Here is a 22,809-nt window from a genome sequence, read left to right on the forward strand (position 1 = left end):
TCTATGCAAATAATTCCTAGGTCTATATATCTGGTCCTAGCAATCTTTCCTGAGCTATAAGTCACACACTTCAAACTCTTTCTTTAAAGACTTGAAATGAGTTCTCGTAGACATCTGAAACTTGAAAAGTCCAAAATAGAACTCATTACCTTTCCCCTCCCAAATCTCCGCACTTATGATCTCTCCTGTTAACAGTCAAAAGTACAGCCATCTTACCAGCCACCTAAACTCTGAACTTTGTTGTCACATTTAACTCCTTAACTGTTCTCACAGACCATATGTCCAATTCATTGTCAGATCTTATCGATTTCCCCTTCACACCATCTCCAGCTTCTCACTTCTCAACTCTCGTAGAACCATGACATGAATCCAGACCCTCATTACTCTTCACCTGGACCAGTGCAAGAGTATTCTGGTGAGTGTCCTTGCCTCCAGTCTGTCCCTGCACCAGTCCATCCTCCACTCAACCACCACAGAGATTTTCCTAAATTCCAAGTCTGACCATGCCATGGCCATGTTCAATGAATTCCACTAATTCCACATTACCCTACAGGATCAACTTGAAACTCCTGTTTGGAATTGGAAGCTCTTAACTTTTCTCACCTTCTTCCATCTTCCTCCTCTCCCTCCAATCATTCTCTGGCTAAGTGACATGAATCAATTTGCAGCTCCTTAAACAAGGCATTGGATTTCCCTTTTCTGTGCCATTGTATTGACTTGCTCCCATGACTGGAATACTCTGACTCCTTCCTTTGGCCTCAGTTTCTCTGTGTTGTTTTAAGACATTTCAAAGTCCACCTTGTGCAGGAGGATGCTTCTGTCTCTCCTATTCCTACTCCATCCTCAAACCCTCCCTCTGAGATTACCTCCCATTCACATGGTGTATGTCTTGTATTACCTGGTTGTTTCCATACTTCCTCCACTAGCATGTATGCTCTCTGAAGGCAGGGCCCTTTTTCTTTTCCTTTTCTATTAATAAACATAAGTTTTCTCTCTCCCTTCTCCCTCTTTCTCACTGTTGGAAACAGAAAATAAAAGCCTTTAAAAAAATATACATAGTCAAGTGTGTGTATGTGTGTGTGTGTGAATGCATATATGTATATGTGTGTATATATATAAATATATGTCATTCTTCAACTTCTCTATCAGGAAGTTTTACTATACTGTGGATGAAGCTGGTGATTGGTTCGATCATTCTGGAAAGCCACTTGGAACCATGGCCCCAAAGCCACTAGACCATGCTGACACTTTGACCCAATGACACCATTCCTTGGCCTATACTCCAAAGAAGAAAACACCCTGAATATACAAAGATGGATCCTTTTGCCTTTCTTTCTATCTTAATACAATATCTAGCACATGGTAAGTGTTTGGTCAATGCCTACTGACTGACAAATTACCTGGACCTTATTTTCCTTATCAGTGGAAGCAGGGAATGAGAATAGATGATTTCTAAGGTTCTGTCCAGATCTAAATCTATGGTCTTATCTAGAATTCAACTCCTAATGAGGAAAGAAGAAACAAACCAAAGCAAAACCAACGCAAAAAATGAAACGAAACAAAACCCCTTAGTTGGACCGTATGGCTTCATTTACTTCCATTAGAGATAAGTAAGTAGGAGCACCAACACTGGACTTGGGTTTCCAACACCTACTAGTCATTCTAACTTGGGCAGGTCATAACTTCTGCCTGTCTCCGTTTTCTCTTCTGTTAAATGGGGATAATAACAGTACTTACTTTGTAGACTTGATGGGAGCATCAAATAAAAAAAACCAAACATTTGTAAGACATCTTACAAATCTTCAAGTACTATTTAAATGCTAGTTTTTATGGTTATGATAATTTCAGCTGACATTTATACAGTGGTGTGTGTTTTATAGTATACTTTACATTGGTTCTCTTATTGGAGTCTCATAGTAACCTCACAAGGTGGGTACTATGGAGCTCATTATCACCACTCTATAGATGTGGAAACCAAGGAAAAATGGAATGACTTGCCCAGGGTCACACTAGCATCACAAGCTATACTTGTCTGAGGCAGGATACCCAAGTTTTGCTGACTCCAAGGCCAAGGCTCTTTGCAGGGGCCTGAAAGAACCCTTACTGAATTCTTAGCAGGGGGAATAAATAGTCTGAGTGGATATCCAGCAAGTTTCAGATGAATAGAAAGCTTTCCTCCTTTCTGGAGCAGGGAGCCCACAACCTGTGCAGCCTCCTACCCCCACACAGAACTCAAAGAGGTTCAAGAAAGGTTTCTCTGACAATTCTTGGAGGCGAGCTGGCCTCCGAATGGAGTTCCGTGCATCCTACACTTCCTGCTTACTCATTGCAGCGGCCTTCGATGCCTTGTGAGAAAGAAGGCGCTTTGGAGGGGAGGTGAAGTGTGAGTTGGGTAATTGTCATCCAGATTGTTTCATCAGCAGTGCGTGGGGTGGGGAGGCGAGTACCAGACAGGAGACACTTGGCCAGATGGAGAGATGAGTTTAAAATTGGAGCTGTCTCCTCTTTGCAGCATTTCCTCCAGTGCTGCTCTCTTTCCACAGAGGATTTCATGGGGCACTCACTGGAGAACGCCGTCCATGGGCGGGACAGAAGAATGGGAGAGCAGGGAGCACAGTCAGGAGCGGGGGTGGGAGAGTCACAGAACTCCAGGACATAGTGTCATGGACAGATAGGCAAACAGAGTCTGGCTGAGGAGGAAGAAAAGTGGAGCACTAGAAACAATGAAAAGGGGGAAAAAAACACAAAACTATTTATACAACACCCATCTGCCAAGCATTCTGGGTGCCTCAATGAAAAGGCAAGGCTCAAATTCAGGAAAAGCTAATGCTGAACAAATGACAGGATGGGACTTCATCAAATTCCCTTTGTCCTTCCAGTGTGCTTAGGAAGCAGACAGAGTGGGGCCTCCAGTCAGAAAGACCTGACTTCAAACACTGGCCAAGCATGTGACCCTGGGTGAGTCACTTAACAGCTGTCTGCCTCAGTTTCTTCATCTGTAAAAATGGGGATAAAATCAGAGCACCTACCTCTCAGGGTTTCTGTGGGGATCAGAAAGATGGTTATCGTGTGTCTGGTAAGTGCTATATAGATGTCACTTTATTATGATTGTTAGAGACAGGAGCTATTTAGAATCTCAGTGGTCAGAGCTGGAGAGACCTTAGGAGAGACTGAGTCCTACTGTCTTATTCCACAGATGAAAAAACTGAGATTTGGAGAGGGAGACGCAACACAAATCCCCTCTAGGTAGCAAGTGACAGGGCTGGGAGTGGAACAAGGCCTTCTGAGTTTTTCCACTAAGGCTTTTAAATAGTCTGGCAAGGGGCAGGGGGTAGAGAGGGATTTTAAAATGGGCAGAAAAGGCTGTGTCCAAATAATAACTGGGATTTACATGGTGCGTTAAAGCTTCCCAAGTACTCTTCATGCATTCTTATATTTGTGCCTCCCAATACCCTGTGGAGATCTGTGACAGATATTAGAATGCCCATTCTATATAGGAGGAAATTGAGGCCCAGAGTTAATAACTGACTTACCCAGTATTACTTAGTAAGTATCTGACATGGGCTGAATTTGAACTTAGATCTTCTTAACTCTATCCAGTGATCTCTCCACCATGTCACCTATCTGCCTATGAGGGTCTTCAGAACTCATTCCTGAGCCTCTTATGAGTATAGTACTTCCACAAGAAGAGGTTTCTAATGGTAGAAGAACATAGCGATGGGGCAGACCCCGGTACAAGGAGATGAGTTTTGGAAGAAGGCAGAAGCTTCAGGGAACAAGCCTAGTGAGAATGATAGGATAGTGAACTTAGCCAAGATGCCTTGTGCATTGAGGCACAAACAACATCCTTACTAGAGGATAGGAGAGGGCTTGTAGCATTCAGGATATGAGATGTTGAGATGTTGGTCCATACCTGATTCTCTTCCACCTGCCTCTCATGTACCACTTTTCAAATACTTATTTTCTTCCTCAATGCTCTATATGTTTGTGTGAGAATGTACCCTAAGTTTATCGGGGGAAAAGTATTACTATATAGTAAATACTTTTACTATTCCAGTCCCATGGATTTCACATTTTTTTAACTAATTGTATCCTCTGGCTGACTACTGAAGGGTAGATACAAGGGTGGGGGCTCATAAGCTATAATTTTAGTGCTATGGACTCACTAACATAAACCTGAGGTACCCATTCACTAGAGAACCTGCCCATAATTTGGAGGCTAGCCCGAAGTATTCCTTCTCATCAGTATTTGAACTCAGGTCATCTTGATTTCATATCTAGTGCTCGCTTCTCTTGGATATGTTGTCTTCAAGTGGGGGTGTTAGGTTTTCTGGGTGTGGGGTGGGATAAATAGCTTCTTCTCATTGCCTTGACACATTCAATTTTCTTAGTGTAAATCACTGGAAATTTGTAGGCAAATGTTCTCCTTGGAAGCATTTTTTCCCTTAACTTAGTCGCCCATTTTACATCCACAAATCATGATGAAGATACAGAACACCAGGAAATCCTCCCACTGACACCTCCAGACTTCCTTTGCTCTTTCTTCCTTTCTCATCCTCCTCCCAGTGGGGACATTCCATCCAAAGTAGCAGCAGCAGAGTTGCTTTCCTCATGACCCAATGAGACTTTCTCTCCCAGAAAACAGTCCTTTTTGGGAGACTCACAGGGCAGGGGCCATGGAGACTTTTCTATTTGGGGATTCCAGTATTTGTCATGGTTTTACATTCAGGGAGGAAGGAGGAGGAGCCCTTAGCAAAATCACCAGCTCTTTTATAAAAGAAATGTCATATCTGAAAGAGGAAACTTCTGTGCCTGGAAAATTAACAGTAAAGTTAACTCCACGGGCTTTCAAAACCTGAAAAGTGAAGAGACCTTTATTGATCATTTCTGTAAGACAGGTGGGGGTAGTAGGAGCTCAATTCTCCTCTCTGCCAGTGGCTCTCTCTGTTTAAAATCTCTGGGTCTTGGCCTTCTCATCTGTAAAATGAGAAAATGGAACTAATACCATCCAGTGTTTCTTCTAGTTCTCAGTCTATGAGCATAGTTAGTGTAGCAGGCAGGGCTGGCAAAGGAGCCTGGTCTGCAGAGCACCCATGGGCATCAATCTTTACTGCCAATCCAAGTGAAGGGCTTGGTAAGCCTGCTTCTGTTAGGACATTATATTGTGAAATAGAGGGATCCTGCCTCCAATCCAGAGCGTTAGTGGGTGTTCTGTGACTGTTTCAAGCCCACTTGCTATGGTAGTCAAGGAAAGTGTTTACTTGGCTACTGAGCTGGAGCATAGAGTACACAGAAAGGCTCCAGTGGAGAAATTTGATCTGTTTCCTGATGACAATCAAGGGAAGAAATGCTGACAGCCTCTGGGTGGGGAGAGAGGCCTCAGGGCCCACTCTCTTGATCTGTGCAGGCCCATGACTTTGAGTACATGGCTTCTCTGTGTCTTGGGCTCTTTGTATTTATCCTTCCAGCTCTTAGATGAATTGGTACCCAAAGAGAATAAACCAGATTAGAGACTGGGAACTTCAGAAGGTCAGAAGAGCCACTGAAGGTCTAGCAGCATGGCCTGGGAAAGAGCCAGTCTTCTGATGGTCCTAGCTCTGCCATGGGTCAAATTCACATCCATACAACACCATGTCCTCTGTCTTGTAAATAAAGAAGCTATTTCTTCATTAGCCATATCTCCTTCAGAGGACAACTGGATGGAAGATGTATACATTAATTACTTCAAGTCTGAGCCTACTTTTCACGCACCCTGGTTCTAGGGGGCATTTTTGTAACTTAGATCTTGCTATGTTTTTTCATTAATATCCCTTTGAAAAAGCTAATTGAGGTGAATTAATCACTATTGAAGAGAAATTGAATAGTTAAAGCAATAGCAGGGAGATAATTGCTGGTACTGATGGCATTAGAGAATACTAACTGGCATTGGATAACAACAGATACTGGAGGAAAATTCATGCTGGCATGAAGACTCAAACTCATAGTATTATGACCCATCAAGGGTAGTCCAAGATCTGTGAGAGGAAGATGCACCATGTGCTTGTGCAAACATACCATATATACATACGAGTATACATATATTGATCCATGCATGTATATGTTTATAAATAAACATTTTTATAAAATATGCATATATATATGTCTTTTTCCTTTTCTTTTCCATCATCTTCATGCAATGTTTCAACAAACTCATTCTTTCAATGACTGATATTAACTAAATACTTTCCCAAGTGCAAGGAACTTCAGAAATACAAAGATGATAATGACAATTGATAATAATGACAATAAAATATCTTGATAAAAATGATAATAACATTATCTATAACGGTTTCAGGAACATAAAGACAATGATGATAATTGATAATGATGGTGATCATAATAGCTCACATTTCTACAAGGTTTATAAAGAATTAGCCATACAAACAACTCTAGATAGTGGGTACTACACGTATAGTTATATTCCTTTTATAGATAATAGAAATAAAAAAAATCAAACTTTGAAAAGGCTTCAGTGTTCATGTAGTGCAGCCTATATTTGCATAATAATCCCCTCTACAAAAATCTGAGCAAGTGTTAATCAATTAGTCAGTCAATAAACATTAATGAAGTAGCTACTATGTGTCAGGTATAGGGCTAAGTTCTGCGTATGGAAAGGAAAGTCAAAACCAGACAAAACAAAACAGTCACTCTCCACAAGTAGTTCAATCTACTGGGGGAGATAAAATGAAAATAACTATAAATTGGGGGTCAACTCAAAGGGAGGGCACTAACATTAAGAAAGACTGGTAAAGGTTTCTTATAGAAAATGGGGAATAAGGTGAGACCTGAAGGAAGTCAGAGAACCCGGGAGGTGGAGATGAGGAGGGAGAGTCCAGGTATGGGGGAGAACTAGCAAAGTGCCCAGAGATGAGAAATGGAGTGTTATATTGGAGGAACAGTGAAGCCCATATCACTGGATCCCAGAATGTGTGGAGGGGAGTAAGTTGTAAGAAGTGATGAAAGGTAGAAGGGTCCAAATTATTAAGGTTTTAGAAGCCAAATAAATGGGATTTTTAATTTTATATTTGATCTTGAATGTAATATTGACATGTTGGCATTTACTGAATGAGGGAGGGATATATTACATTGTCACATCTGTGTTTTAGGAAGATATTTGATAGGTAAATATTGAATGGTCTAGAGCAAGAAGAGATTTCAGGGAGGGAACCCAGTTATTGGTTGTTACAATAGTTCAGGTGTGAGGAGATGAAGGCCTGTACCAGGATGGTAGCAGTGCCAGAGTAGGGAAGGGAATCCATATAAGAGAAGCAATCAAAGTAGAAATGCTAGGACTTGACAGTGAATCAGACTTGGGTGGTAAGAGAGTGAGGAGTCGAAAATGACATGTACGTTCTGAGCCGGCATGACTGGAAGAATAAATAAATAAATAAAAGAACCCACCATCAAAAAGCTATTATGGTGACAAGTATGCTGAGGACACAAAATTAGACAGAATGACTCCAGAATATCTACAAACAAAACTTCAAAGATGAAGAAACAAAAATAAAAAACACACTGGAGACATATTCAACTAGAATTTCTAGAAGAGGCGAAGCAAGAGTTTACAAAAAGCTAAAATGTTTTTACTCAAAATGAGAATGCTTCAGGAAAATTAATACAAATGAGAAGACTATGGAAGAAAGAATTAGAAAGGCAATACACAGCTTATCACAACAGGTACAAAACCTCACACAAACACATACATTCTGAAAATTAGAATGGATTAAATAGAAACCAATGACCTCACCGGGCAACAAGAAATATTAAAACAGTCAAAAAATTAAAAAAGGAAGAAAATGTAAAGTGCCTCATGTAAAACAAAAGAAACAAATAAAGAACTGATCTGGAAAACAAATAAAGAAGAAAAAAGTAAAAATCATTGGATTAAAATACCACCTCATACCTCTCACATTGCTTGACATGACAGAAAAGGAAAATGACAAATGTTGGATGGGATATAGGAAAACTGGAGCATTAATGTATTGTTGGTAGAGTTGTGAGTTGATCCAACCATTCTGGAGAACAGTTTGGAACTATGCCCAAAAGGACATAAAATAGTGCATACACTTTGACCCAGCAATACCACTACTAGGTCTACACCCCAAAGAGATGAAAGAAAAAGGTAAAAGACCTATATGTACAAAAATATTTCTGATGATAAAGAATTGGAAATTGGGGGGATGCCCATCAATTGGGGAATGACTGAACAAGTTGTGGTATGTGATTGCGACAGAATATTATTGTGATATTTGATAAGCAGGATGTTTTCAGAAAAAACCTGGGAACACTTATATGACCTGATACAAAGTGAAATGAGCTGAACCAGGAGAACATCGTGCACAGTTATAGCAATTTGCATGATGATCAAGTCTGAATGACTTAGCTCTTCTCAACAAAGCAATGAGTCAAGACAATTCTGAATGACTTAGGATGAAAAATGTTATCCATCTCCAGAGAAAGAACTGAGTCTCAATGCAGATTGAAGCATATTTTTTTCTTAAAACATTATTATTCTTGGGATGGGCATTATCTGGACTTTCTTTTGCGACATGGCTAATATGAAAAAACTTTTGGACTATTTGAATGATTAAAAAAACAAACAAACCTTGACATCAAATTTCAAGAAATATTAAAGGAAAACGGTGACAATCTTTTAGTATTGAAGGTAAAAGTAGAAATGGAAAGAATCCATTAGTCACTCCCTGAAAGAAACTCCAAATGAAAATTCTCAGAAACATTATAGCCTAAATCCAAGGTTTCCATGTTAAAGAAAAAAAAAATGGGACAAGCATCATTTATGAACCGAATTGTCACAGTTAGGATAATACAATATTTAGTAGCTACCAGCTTGAAGGAAGAGAGAGAGAGCTTGGAATGCAGTATTCTAGAAGGTAAAGTATACAGCTTTACAACCAAGAAAAAACATATTCCACAAAACCAAATATAATCCTGAAGGGGGAAAATGGATTTTTAATTAAATTAAGGGTTTCCAAGCATTACTGATGTAAAACCAACAGCCACGTAAAATTTTTAAAGTTGAAACACAGGAGCTAAGAGAAACACAAAAAGGTAAAAATAAACTTTGAAAAGTAACTAAACACAGATAAACTGTTCACATTTAAATATTTAAATGTGGGGAACTTATACATACATACACACAATCAAATGTTACATATGTGTGTGTGCATGTCTGCACATGCACGTGTGTGTCTTCTTAACTGTATTATCATCAAGGATCATAGACAGACTCTAATTGAGAAAAGAACTGAGAATGATTCTGTTATATTCTATTGATCTTAAAAGAAAAATGGAAAGGAGGGAAAAAGAGATACACAGGGAGGGGTAAAGAGAAAAAATAAGTTTTAGAGAAAATCATTGTACATAATCAAGGTAGATAGGAAGACACCCATACAAGTAAAGAGGAGGAAGGGAATGTGACCGACATTTAAACTTTGCTCTTATCTGGCATTTTACTTAACAAGGAAATAGGAGAGAAGGAAAAGAGAGAGACTGAAGAATTGGAAGAGTAAATTAAGGGAGGGATCAGTCCTAAGGAAAACAAATTCTAACTAAGGATGTACAAAAATATTTATAGCTCTTTTTGAGATGGAAAGAATAGGAATCTGAGAATGTCGAAAAATTGGAGAAATTCTTGATCAAGTCATGGGATGTAAATGTCATGTAATAGTAGGTAAATGATAAATATTTATTAAATGCCTACTGTGTGCCAGGTACTGTGCCAAGTTCTAGGGATAAGAAGAAAGGTGAAAAAACACTCCCTTCCCTTGAGGAGCTCACATAAAAATGGAGAAACATATGTATAACATATGTACAGACAAGCCACATAGAAGGTAAATAGGAAATAATTAAAAGAGGGAAAACCCTGAGATAAAATAAATTGGAAATTAAGGTAAATTAGGAATACTATTGGGCTGAAATAGTGAAGGGGATAATTTCAGAGAAACCTGGGAAAATTCACATGACCTGATATACAATAAAGTGAACAGAATAAAAAAAACAAACATACATAGATATGCCTATACACACATATATACACATACACATACATACACACATACACACACAATGATAACAATGTGACAATTTTGTTTTAAATAATCAGGAACTCTGTTTAGTGATATGACAAACCTTGATGCTGGAAGACTAAAGATGAACCATGCTACCCACCTCCTGAGAAAGAGTGTGGAATAAGACACATTTTTTAAACAAGTCTACTGTGGAAATTTGCTTTGTTAAATGATACACATTTGTGACTGAGGTTTTATTTTTCTTCTGTTCTCAACTGAGGAAGGAGGACTGGGGTGGGTAGGAGCAAACATTGATTTTTTGCTGACTAAAAACAAAGTTGTTTGTTTTAAGAAAAGATTTCTATAGGAAATTTATAGATGGCTAATAGGCAGTTAAAGATGTGAGACTGGAAGGCAGGAGAGAGGTTAGGGCTGGACAAGTCTGAGAACGACTTGCATAGGGATATTAATTGAACTTATGGGAGCTGTTAAGAGCATCAAATGTGATAGTATGGAAGGAGAAGAGAAGAGAGCCCAGAACAAAACTCAGGACAGGGCATGGGATGCCCACATTTAGTGGGTATAATTGGAATAGATGCAGCAGAGGAAACAGAAGAAGTAGGCAGACAGGTAGGAGGACAACCAAGGGAGGGAAGTCACAAAAACATAGAGTGAAGAAATTATACAGAAGGGGGTTATGGACAGTGTCCAAAGCTACAGAGAGTTCAGGAAGGACGAGGATTGAGAAATGGTCATTAAATCTGTTCATGCGATATTATTAGTAACTTTGGAGAGAGCAGTTTCAGTTTAATGATGAAACTGGAAAGCACTATCAAGAGTTAAAAAGGGAGAACAAAATGGGTTTACCTGTGACCTTTTCAAGGAGTTTAGCCATGAAATGCATCTGAGATTCGAGATCAGATGCCTAGAGTTTATAGAGTTTTCATCTCAGGCATTTCATCTTCCAAGCTGGATGTGCTGGAGCCATTTTGAAGCCAATGCTCCTGAATTTATGCCTTGCTTCCATGACAAGCTCCATTCTTTGGCTTCTAAGCATGGGATTTCTCCATGGTTCCTCAGCATAACTGTGATTTTAGTTGAGTGAATAGGGGTAGAGAAAGCCACTTGAGGGACTAGAAAGATGGGAAGTTATTAAGAAAGGGCAAAGTGATTTCATTGACCTCATAAATCTCAGGCAGAAAGTTGATGGTCAGGGCAGAAGTAACCTCTCTCCACTTTTCAACGTTTATCTTGTTTGCTGAGTCTCTGGAATCGACAGCCCAGATCGTTCTTTTCCCTCCACCCTTTGGCTTCTCAAGGGCCACTTAATTACTCAGCCCATGTGCCGTATCTTGAATGTGCTTTTCTTCTGTTGACTGGGGCATTTATCATTCACTCTCCCCCCAGACATTACCCCACTATGGCTTTCTCTAATTGCTTTCTTTTCTCCTTATCAAGGACAAGTCTCATAAATCTTTTCCCCTTTGTTTATAAAAGTAAATAAATAAATTAATAAAAATTTAAAAAGAAATTCTCACCCTCTACTTTCTTGTCCAGCTACGATTCTTCTTATAAAAAAAGTCTGAAGAGCATTTTACATTCCCCTTCCCCACATCTCCCTCCCCTTCTCACCTCCCCTTCCCCTCCTCCCCTACTCCTATATTTCCAACAGATACCTGGGCTATCTGTTACTTGAAAAGATGGAAATTTAATGTTAATTTCCCTGTACAAAAGGTAGAGAAACCATTAAGAACTGGTGGTGAGGGAATTCTATTCTGGATCTAATTCTTACCAAGAGAAAGGAACCGGTTGGTAGTATGGTAATGATAGGGAACCCAAAGGGAAGTGACCATGATCTCCTAGAATTGATGTAACCTTGAGAAAGTCTCTTGACTTCAGATTTGTCATCTGTCAAATAAGAGGATTGGGTTAAATAACCTCTAAAGTTCCTTCTAGCTCCATAGCCACAATCCATGATTTGTTGCTGGGGATGGATTTAAAGTCCGTCTAGCTTAGTAGAAGGAAGCAATGCTTGAGCTCTCCTGGCATAGTCTTTGAGAGCTCAGAGACAAACTCCATACCTTGATTGAGATACTACCCTGGGACATCGAGAGACCTCCATCAACCCATCCCCCTTCCAGTACAATGTAAGCTCTTTACTTTTTACTTTGGTCTTTATAGACAGAGCACCTACTGCACCATGATGTCTAGAGCACAACAGATACTTAGAAATGCTCCTGGTTTTTAACTGAATTATTTCATTTCAACCTCATAACAACCCTGTGAGGAAATTCCTAAAAGGATATTCTTCTTCCCATTTCGTAGATGTGAAGTTGAGGTTAGAGAGGTTAAATGATTTCCCATCCCCACACATTTAGTGTCAGAAATGGAATCTGAACCGGGTTGTCTTAATTCTAGTCTTTCTATCAATTGATGCTGCTGGTAATTACAAAAAAATAGTGCTCAATACATTGTTGAACAAATGGCTAGGTTTTCCAGAATGGATACATAAATGAATAATTAATAACTGAGAGTGAAATAATCTTCTTAGATGTTCTGGGTGGAGTGTGACTAAAGCTAGTTCCTTGAAGTTTGTGTGAAATTTTGGAAGCAACTGATTCCAGGTCTTTTAGTTGTTAGTTGAAGGAGATTGCCTTAGCTTAAGTCAATATACCTTAAAGACACCTTTGGTTGGTTCAGCTGAATGAACTTACTTCAACTAAGTCATCCATCATCGCCTATCAGCCGAGCATCAGAGAGAGCCTGGAGTTTCTTCTGGTTGTTTTGCACTCAGGTGACCAAGAAGTGATACCAACAGCCAGACCCTTCAGTCCCTGAGTCAGTCAAGTTTCAAGGATGGTCTGAACACCTTTCAAGGAAGGACTAGTCTCCTGCACCTGTGCTTCAGCCACACTCCACACATTAGTGGTAAGCTCTTTAAGGTCTTGTAGCGCGACTTTCCACCATCCAAATGACTTTAGGATGGTTATGGGTCAACCCTAACATCTGGAACTCAATAAGACTGAAATATCATGCACCAAAGGAGGAAGTAAAAAAGCAAGACAAAACCCAGAATCATGGCAAAACCAAAACAAAACAGAATGCAACAGATTCCAGAAAGAGGAATTGAACATGGGAAACCCAAACTCAGAAATTCCAGGCTCCCCACCCCACGCCATTTATTGCCAGAAAGTAACAGTGCCTTCCTTTTGTTCTGCAAGCCCTCCCAGGGGAGGAGTGGGGCAATGATCACTGGGTGTTATCCTGGAGGATTCAGGCACTACTACATGACAGTAAGAAGGGAAGACTGACTGCTCCTCCCCAAGTAAGTAGTGTTTAGGTTTCCTTTAAACCTAAAGGTGATTTCCTTTAAACACTGAACATCAGTTAGCTTTTTCAAAGGAATATTTATCTTGAAGATTATAGTACTAATAAAAGTACGAATATTCACCCCCTAACACTTTGGGTATGTATCAGTGGTTTGCTGGTAAACATTTAACCATCGGCTTCCTGGGGTGGATGATGTGCACTAGACACTTTTGGGTTTAATCTGCATAGTAATGTTTTCTCTATCACTTTCGTAGGACTAGACAATCAAGAAACAACAAATCAAATTCTGATCAATAGCAATTTCCCAAACTCTCAGATATAAATAATCGCATTGAAAATTTAACAACCAGCTCTAGAAGTACTTCCAGCACACCCATGGTATACACCTTCCCTTTCACTACTTTGGTCTCTAGGGAGAATGGACTCTCAGCACAGTTTCCATGATTTTGCTCCCAAAAGGTTCACATCCGGTTGTAGTATGTCTGTCAGAAGAGTCTTTGACTCAGAAGCTGCTGCACTGGGTGCTGAAGGTCACCTCTGACAGTTACTGTAAGCACTGATATTAAGCTGGCTGGAGGATGCTGAGCTATCAGGAGCTCTAACCTTCCAAGGCTCACAGAAACCTGAAAGGAAGGAGAACCAATCCAGAAGCCAAGGTGGAGATGCACAGCTAAAGGGCCTTACTCATTGTCTGTCACCAAACTTCATCAGCAAAATGCTAGGGAGCAGCTGAAGAGCCAAACTACCTTCTGAAGGAAGCTTCAGTCAGTTCAGATCCTCTCAGCCCCATGGCGGACAACCAGAACTTATCACAGAATGTCACCGTTTTGAGGTCTCTGATCACAAGAGCAGATTTCACAGACAGTTTACAATTTGGTTGTCCCTGTAGGCAGGACTGGGACAAAGTAGGCCACTGGTCAGGGCCAGGAAGCTAGATGACCCTAAGGAATCCCTACTGTGGCTGCACAGCCTTAGTAACTGTGGCTTGGGGACCAGAAACTACCCCTGGGAAGCTGATGGATGTTACAGCTTCAGTGATTCTGTGTATCCTTTCTATCTCAGTAACAGCTCTCTCTCCAAGGCCCCTTCTCACTGCTGCCTCTCCAGCCAGGGTCCTCATCAACACTAACCTCCTGGACTCCTTTCAAAGCCTCCTTCCAGGGCATCCTCCCTCCCCACTCCCCCTATTCCTCCTTCTCCAAGTTCTACAAGCAAAATTGGGACCTTGCCTCTCCTGAACTCCAAACTCTTCAATAGAGTCCTACTGCTTTCAAAACAGAATCCTTCACCCTGGCAGTCAAAGTCCTTCCTGTCCTGATTTCACCTTACCTTGGACAACATTATCTTACACCCCTCCCCCACTCAGAACTTCTACATTCCAGCAAAATTGGACTTCCCCTTTCTCCTATGTGTACCCTGTGCCATCACATCCCCACAACTTTCATTGAATTCTCTCAAATACCTCTGCATTCCCCTTTGTGAATTCCCATTGGACTTTTAAATACTTACCAAATGTCACCTTTTCCAGGTAGCTCACCCTGTTCTCCTGATCTCCCTGAAGGAATAACCTTTGCTTGCATTGCCTTCATTCACCAGCCAATTGAAGGTATATAAGACTCAGGGAGAGTGTAATGAATGTCCTCAAGTATGTGAAGGGCTGTCACATGTGGAAAAGGGAAGAAATTTGTTTTATTTGGTCTCAGAGCAAAAGAATTTCCCCTTCCTGTCCCCCAAAGAAAGCATTGACAGATTATAGAACTGGGATTTATTTTCTTGGTTATTGTTGGATTGTATCCCACTCTTTGTGGCCCAATTTGGGGTTTTCTTAGCAAAAATCCTACGGTGATTTTCCTTTTCCTTCTCCAGTTCATTTTGCAGATGAAGAAACTGAGGCAAACAGGGTGAAGTGACTTACCCAGGGTCACACAGCTGGTAAGTGTCTAAGGACAGATTTGAACTCATGAAGATGAATCTTCCCGACTCTAGGCCTGGCACTATGCCACCCAGATGCCTTTCATACTTGTGAGATTTAATGTAACAGGTAAAAACATAGGGTCTTTAAGCAGGGGTTCCAAAAATCAATTTCAAAAGTTTAAATTGTGGGGTGATATGGTTAGTCATCAGTTTACCTGGACAAAGGAAAGAAGAGATTTGAGGGTTTCAGTGGACTACAAGATTCTTATGAGCGGAACGTGAAATGGTAGCCAGGGTGAGCTACAAAGCCCCCCAGACAAGGAAGGAACAGTAACTGTCTTTTCTGTCCTGCTCACACACAACAGGAATATTGTCTGGTCAGTGGAGAGGATGAAACCAGACTATGGAAGGGCATTGAGAATTAGGAGATGCACTGGGACCTGCAGGCACAAGGTATTATGGGCTGAATGTCAGGGAAAAACACAGAAGTAAAAATACAAACTTCCTGATCTATGGGCAAGCTGTAAGGAGAATTCATTTTCAGTTTTATTATATACCCCCCTCTCACCCATACCCCCCAGTGCTAGTCATCCTCCTCTTTGCCTCATCTAAAATCTTAGAGAAGATGAGCACTCACTTTAACTTTGCATCTCTAGTAAAGTGGTCTGCATGTAACATACCTTGGGAAATGGTATCTTTTCTTATTGAGTTTAGAAGACCTGGGAGTGTCCCAAGAGCAGAGTAGGACCATCTGTGATTCCATCTGTATTCAGTTCTATGAGACCACCAGGATGGTCAGAGTTGGGATGGAACCCATTGCCTGGGGGTGGGGGTGAGGGAGGGCTTCAACTTCAAGCAGGAAGCTGAAATGAAATTGAGACTGGCATTGAAGGTCCTCCACAATCTGCCCCTAATTGCCTTTCTAATAATATCACCTGTTATTTCCCTGTGCTACTGAGTCATTTCAGTGATGTCCGACTCTTCATGACCCCATTTGGAACTTTCTTGACAAAGATATTGAAGTGGTTAGAAACTGAGACAAATAGGGTGAAGTGACTTGCTCAGGGTCATATAGGTAGTAAGTGTCTGGATTTAAACTCAGGGACATGAGTCTTTTGTTGGATTCCATGTAGCTGCCCTATTATTTTACTAGTTGACTATCTCTTCTGGTAAGATGATGCGAATTGTCCTCTGAGAACCTGCTGGACAGATTCCTGCTTCTAATTTTCCCTTTCTTTTTTTATGAAGTTCTTCAAAGCTCTCTCTCTCTCTCTCTGTCTCTGTCTATCTGTCTCTGTCTCTGCCTCTCTCTGTCTCTTTCTCTGTCTCTGTCTCTCTGTCTCTGTCTCTGACTCTCTGTCTCTGTCTCTCTGTCGCTCTGTCTCCCTCCCTCTCTCTGTTTAATAGAAAGGAATCCTTCTTAAATGAGGTGCCCCAGAATGGAACACTATTTGGAGGTGTTTGATGAGAAAAGAGCAGAGAATGGAGTAGATTTGGGAGAAATGGAAATAGAATATTTGAGGATCCCAAATGGTCCCTTAAAACCATCATTTTTTGAGGTACTTCATAAATAGAATATGAGTTGGGAGGAATTTTTAGGATCATCTGAACTTCGAAAAGCCATCTGCTCTAGGCTACCCCAACATAAAGAAGAGGAGCCAGGATTTCAGCCTCCCAGGCCAGGGCTGTTTCAATTACACAAGACAAAGCCAGACGACTTTCCAAACCTTTTTCCATTTACTTTCCTTCCCACAAAGTTTTCAATTTTGTACTTTTAAAGTAATCTTCTCAAAAAACTGGTGATAACTTCCCACTGGAGAAATGTGACCTCCTAGCATCAAAGCAGAAAAGGGCTTTGTAGATCAAAGGCCCTAAGAGGCAATCCTTCTCCCTGTGGACCCTCAGGGGCAGGGAACCTGGAGGACTTCTATTCCCAATTAAGTGGGCAGGACCCAGCCCCATCTCACCTCCAGCTGATGCCTCTGGGTGGGCTGAGAGGCCTCCAGCCCCAAAATGCTAGTATGTTGTAGAGAAGCTCAGGGTAGAGATCCTAGAGGGGCAGGTTATTGTGGCCCGACTGTTTTCTGCAGAGGAAGGTCACATATTCCTCTGTCTCTGTCTCTCTCTCTCTCTGTATATGAAGATCTCAAACCTGACCCAGTAAAGAGGAGAAATTATTCCTTCACTGTTAGTGCCCTGGAAAGTGTTAGAAATTAGAGCAGGCTTTTGCAACCTGAATATTTAAGGAGAAAAGCTAAGATTTCTCTGGTGACCTTCAAAGCCCAGGGCACAGTGACTGAGCTTGGCCTTGGCAGAGCTGGTCCTGCACAAGGACTCCAGTATTAAGAAATCAATCAATTAATCAAGAAGTGTTTCTTAAATCCCTATTAGATGCCAGGCACTGGGAGACTGTGGATACAAGGATAAAGAATGACTTGGTCTCCAGGGTTTGGGATGTTGGGGGCTGAGGCCCTTGGGAGGCTGAACCCAACAAAACTGGTCAGCTTTTGTCTCAATATTTTTCTTTCATTGCTGAACTGAAAAGTTTTATGGTTTTTTCTATTTCTCTGAGCAAAAAACTTCCTTACGTAAGAGAAAAAAAGAATAAAAATGAAAAAAAAACTGATGGAGGAGGAAGAAAAATAAAAAAGAAAAATGTAAGAAGAAAAAAACAAAAAAAAGAAGAAAGGAGAGGCAAAGAAAGAGGAAGGAAAGATGGATCAGTCACTAGACATTTGTTAAGCATCTACTACGTATTAATCTTGGAGGTAGGCAATAGCATCCAGAGAAAAACAATGAAACAAAATGAAGGCAGAAAAGAAAGGGAAGAAGATATGAAAAAAGGAAGTTACTTCAATAAGTTTTTATTAAGCATGTACTGTGTTCAGAGCACTAAATTCTGGGAAGACATCCTGGAGTAGGCAGCTTTTGAATTGGGCTTTCAGGGACAGATAGGAATTCCCCAGACAAAGAAGGGAAGGAAGGACCTTCCAGAGCTTGGAGGTGAGGTGAGCCTGGAAAGGGTCTTCTAGGATCTCCAGGTCCCTCCTTCTGGATACTATTGGTAGTCACTTACAGTGCAAAGTCATTTATCCAGATTCCAAATCATCCATGATTAAAAACTGGCATCCTCTGGTTGTATGAAGATAGCGAAGTACATGAAACCATTCCTCCCTATCAGTGAAAAAACATTTTCCCAAAATGAGTCACAAGATTGAGGGGGGCACTTTCTATGGTTGAATGAAATGAGACTCCCTCTCTCCAGATATGTAGTCCCCTTAGCGTCATGGGGACCAGAATAGGGGAGGCATCTTCCTGGTTAGACATCTCTTTCAGCAAACTGAATGTCCTTCCTGGCAGACCCTGAATTAGGAGCCATTGTGACCCTTAGGTACAGCTGAGGTTTACTGTCTTGTATCTTATCAGGAGAGCTCTCTAAGGGGAGTATGTGTCCTAATTTCAACTGAACTAGGGAGTGAAATTTAATACAGATTATTTAAAGTATTCATTCTTTCCCCTTATCAGCTTCTTCAGCCACTGTCTGATTTGACTCTCAGTGATGGGGTCTTCCTCTGCCTAGGACTGGAGCAGTCTGAGACCCTGGGAAGTTCCCATTTCCTCTGTGGGCAGATGTGGTTAGAAGCAGTGCTAGTCTTTTTGGAGAGGGAAGGGCAATCAAAATTCTTTTTCTACTGCTCCAGTTTCTCTCTTATCTCTCTGCAAGAAATCAAGAAGTCTCGGTGACCTTGTGGCTAAGTAGATCACACTTAGTTTGGGCTGGATATTGGTAATAAGCCATAATCATCATTGTCATTACAAAAACAACAGTGTATGTTTTTTGGGGGGAGGAAAATTGCTCAGATAACTGCTTTCATCAGCATAGTGAGGGGTGGTTCACCCTCTTCCACAAATATAGATCTGTGACCCTGTTCAATTTTATTTCATAAATATTAATTGTCTGCTCTATGCAAAACAATCTGCAAGGTGCTGCTGATATAAGTTCAAAAGAGAGCAGTCTCTCTGCCTTCAAAGAGTCTGATTCTATTGGATTTATTTGTGATTTGCAGCCTTAGACAGTAGTCTATGATACTCTGGGATTAATTCTCAGGGTTATTGTCTTATGGAAGATTTTAAATGGAAGGACAGGGAGAAGAAAGGAACCCTCTCTGGCTTTCAATGAGAGTGAGACTCAAGGTCTGAACTCTTCTGCACAATCATCAAGCCTATGTGACAAGATGACTGAAGCTGGACCTCTAGCTCTAGCCTGTTTTCCATAATAGCTCCCTGGAGATTGGCCTACCTCTCTGGGTTACACAACCAAGGACAATCTGATTTAAAAGTTACCTGATTGGCTCACTAGGGTCTCCTTTCACATCTAGCCAATGATGATCCCCTACAGATCTATCTGCCATCAGTCCCTTCACAGGGTCTCTACACGTAATTCAGATGCTGGAAATGCAAGCTTATCCCCTATCATTGAAAGTTCTTTTTACTTCCTTATTGTTTTGCTCACTGTCCTGTGTACCAAGGGATGGAACTCTGGTCCCCTATTGGCTACCATCACACAGCTAGCATATCAGAGGCCAGTCTTGTTGAACGCAGGCCTTTCCAACTCCAAGGCTATCCTTCTATGATGACATCATGGTACCTGATACCTGGGCCTTGTCTGTTCAGGATCAATTATGAGACATAATGGCCCTAAAAAGCTCAGGGGAACAAAGACGAACCATGTGAATGCATGCAGAGGGGAGTAATGAAAACCCAAAGCACAAGGGGCACACACACACACACACACACACACACACACACACACACACACACACTTACCACAACAATGTAAATAGAAGGAACAATGAAATGAAATGCAAAATTGGGTCATTATCATGACTGGACTTGGACCCAAAAAAGAGATGGAAGAAATTGATCTTTCTTGCCTTGTTTTCCAAGGTGGGGGCTGGGGGGCAGAAGCCTATATTGACTAATGCTTCATGTCGGGTTCATTCCTTGTTTTGTTAAGCTCCCTTCTAATTTTTTCTCTTTCCTAAAACCCTCAACAACAAAACAAGCAAAATGAAACAACAACCTTCGTTAGAAGGCCTGGCTCTGTGGCCAGGGGAGGGGAAGGAAGATATTTGTAAGTTAATTTGATGCAAAAGTTAAGGGCATCATTAAAAGGACCGTGTAAGAATGTCTTTAGTTTTTGGCTATGAATCTGTTTTCATTTTATCAAAGACATCTTGATGACTTGCCGGTTTCTGATGGTAGGTTTACTGCTGATGTAATTCCCCATTAAGTATTGTTCTCTCTAGAATAAACTTGTTTAACTAGACTATAAGCAACTTGAGTGGCCGGGATTGCTTTTTTGTCTTGCGAGTATCCCTAGGGCTCAACCCATCGCAAATATTAATACGAACTCTCTGTGCCCAATCTGTGGAAGAGCATGCCGAGCTCATACTGGTCTGATCAGCCACAGTTGGACGCTGAAATTTCACTTTACAATGGTGATGTCCCTTTGGTCCTCTTCGAAGATGAAGGACAACAACCAGGGTACAGCCCAGTGCCTGAAACATCGTAGGTATTTAAAAAATGTTTGTTGAATGAGTTGTCATGTATAGGTTCAATTTTGTGGGCATATTATGATCAAATCTTTAAAAAGATTCCCATGGATTTTGGTGCTCCAGGAGATCTGGGGGTGTAATCAATGTAAGAGCTAGTAGAAGTTGAGGGTTGCCTCTTCCAAGACAAGGGGGCAGAAGAGAGTCTAACTGGGCTCGGTCATGAAGAACATGAATGAAAGTAGCATGAAATTAGGTGGCATGAGATTATGGAGGACCACAACCTCATCTCATGAATTTAGACTTTGTTACTAAAGAGGACAACTAGGTGGTACAGTGGATAGAGCACTAGGTCTGGAGTGAGGAAGACTCATCTTCCCAAGCTCAAATCCTGGCCTCAGACACTTAGTAGCACCCTGGGCAAGTCACTTCATCCTGTTTCTTGCAGTTTCCTCATCTGTAAAATGAGCTAGAAAAGGAAATCACAAGTCACACTCGTATCTGCCAAGAAAACCTCAAAAAGGGTCAAGAAGAGTCAGACAGGACTGAAATGACTAAGCAATATTAAAGAGAAACCAGCAAATTAAATAGCAGACTTCCTCCCACCCCAACAACTGAAGTCCTTCTCAGAGTGATGGCCTCGGGCTTTGGAAGGCTTTGCTAGCACAGGACAAATTTTGTTAAATCTGTCCTATCAGATTGGAATAGCCTTGAATTGGGCAAAGGATGATGGAACATTTACCTGTCACTGAAAGACCAGATTGACTTAGTGTAAAGAAGCTCAACCCCAGGACATCAGCAGCCAAGTAGTAGTTTCTTTTGGGGGTCCCAACACCTGATGAAGACAGTCCACCAAACTGTGCAGGGGCTGCGATCTTCACTGTTGGAAGGACTGTCTGTACCGATGAAATCTTGCATTCCTTAAGTATTGAAGTAGCTGAGAAATGACTTTTGACCGGCAGTCTCTGTTCCTCAAAATTACATTTTTAGGGCTGGAAGGTACCTCAAGATATCCTAGAATAGTTTCCTGCCTTTTGCCTAAAGGCAAATAGTTTGTTCTCTGCTTCTAGGAGAAAGTGGCATCTAAGGGAGTCTATGAATGCTGAGAGGTAAAGAGGAGGAGGGAGAGCATGGTGGACATGGGGACAGCTGGCTTGTACAAAGGAGAGGGGTGTTCATGGAGGACTAGCACCTCTGGTGGGAGGGCCTGCTGAACGCTTTTCAGGGCTGTTCATCTTCCTTTGGTGTCCACCTTCACCCAGCTCTCCCCTCTGTCATGCTACAGTAAAACTGTCTCTGCAGATGGGCTAAAACAGATTAAGGGTAGCCAACAGGCTTAGGGAGGTGTCCACTCCAAGTACATGCAGACTTCCCTAACAAAATGGAAGAATGAGGATGATTTGTTCCCGTGGCCATGAAGCCAGCTGGAGCAAGCCCTGTTTTACTGATTTGGTGATTGGGTGACCAAATAAATGAAGTTTGTGGAAACAGATTAGAATGGAATGAATGATGCATCTGAAGGCAAGTCAGGTTTGAATCTCACTGATGCTATTTACTCTCTGTATTACCTTGGGGATGGTGCTTAGAAAACCTCATTCCTTTATACTGACAAAAAAAGAGTAAGGGGGCAAGATTGAGTGATCTGATTAGATGATCTTTCAGGTTCTTCCAACCTTTATGTTTCTCTGAGTCTTGAACTATAGGTGCAACTTTTTCTTTTAAAGAAATTTCCATTTTCTTACCAGGCAAATTTCTGTGACATGGAGTAAAATTGGGAATTCTCATGAGTTATAGGATCATAATGAACAAAAAGGGAGCATACTGAAAACAAGACTCTCCTTTGGAGTCAAAGAACACTGAGCCTGACTCTATGACAACTTCATATCCCCCAGGCATTTTGCACCTTCACTGGGTCCCCTTCATGGGTTCACTTGGGGCTACTA

This window comes from Notamacropus eugenii, chromosome 1, assembly GCF_028372415.1.
Source record: "Notamacropus eugenii isolate mMacEug1 chromosome 1, mMacEug1.pri_v2, whole genome shotgun sequence".
NCBI classification, from domain to species: domain Eukaryota; kingdom Metazoa; phylum Chordata; class Mammalia; order Diprotodontia; family Macropodidae; genus Notamacropus; species Notamacropus eugenii.